This window comes from Chinchilla lanigera, unplaced genomic scaffold, assembly GCF_000276665.1.
Source record: "Chinchilla lanigera isolate Chin_1 unplaced genomic scaffold, ChiLan1.0 scaffold00073, whole genome shotgun sequence".
Lineage (NCBI taxonomy): Eukaryota > Metazoa > Chordata > Mammalia > Rodentia > Chinchillidae > Chinchilla > Chinchilla lanigera.
The window spans coordinates 8,701,359-8,702,685 of NW_004955474.1; positions in this window are offsets into that span (position 1 = coordinate 8,701,359).

Consider the following 1,327-nt stretch of genomic DNA (forward strand, 5'->3'; position numbering starts at 1 on the left):
TCTGTATTGTGCTTGTGATATGTTGTAAAATGTTGTATGTCTGTTAATGTTTCCCTCCTTTTATCTTTAAAATAAAAAAAAAACAAAGTAAAAAAAAAAAATAGTTTAACCAGGGAGGTATGTGTGGTTTCTAATAATGAAATGTTGTGACTTAAATATTTATCTGTAGTTGACTACTGAAATAAATTATAATGTAGCTGATGGATAAAATAATATGTAACCATTATAAACAATATAAAAGAAATATAATAAAGTGAATAGGAAATGCTTGTAATATAATATTAGATTCATAAGCATGATACAAAATTTTAAAATGTTATATAATGAATCAAAAGATGTGTATAGAAACTGTCCAAGGAATATTCTAGGATGTTAAAATTACTTTTTTTTGGTTTCTGGGACTATTTTGAGTTACTTTTATTTTCTACAGAGATAATAAAAAATTAACTTTGACAAACATTCCTAAATCATAGAAATCCTCAAATAACAATGCCAGTACCAGTACCAGTTTATAACTCCAATATAAACTAATTATCTGGATTTTTTCTAAAATAACATAAGTTTGGAGACTAGGGAAAATAGCAGTTGCAATTGTGATTTCAGGGCTAACTTATTTTATTTTTTCATTCTGATAGTGCTTAAAAAACAATGAAAGAAATGGAAAGAGTGTTACATAACTGAAAAATTTACTTTGTGACTGGTTAAACTTTAAAAGAAAGGATAGTTTTGAGTAGTGGTACACACTTATCAGTTGTGCTACTTGGGAGATGGAGGTAGAAAGGATTGGAACTCAAGCAACTTTAGCAAGACCTATCTCAAAAGAAACAAATAAAAATAGGTGAAGATATAGTTAGTGTTCTCTGGGTTCAACGTCCAATACTGCAACCAACCAACCAACCTCCAATCAACCAAACAACCTACCAACCAACCAGGCAACCTACCAATCAACCAAACCATCTACCAACCAACCAACTAACCACTCCCCTACCAACCAACCAAGTAATCACTCCCCTACCAGCCAACCCACTAATCACTCTCCTGCCAACCAGCCCACTAATCACTCCCCTACCAACCAATCAACCAACTAACCACTCCCCTACCAACTAACCAACCCACTAACCACTCCCCTATCAACCAACCCACTAACCACTCCCCTACCAACCAACCAACCCACTAACCACTCCTCTACCAACCAACCCACTAACTAGTCCCCTACCAACCAACCAACCAACTAACCACTCCCCTACCAACCAACCAACCCCATAACCACTCCCCTACCAACCAACCAACCACTCCCCAACCAACCAGCTAATTAACCACTCCCCTA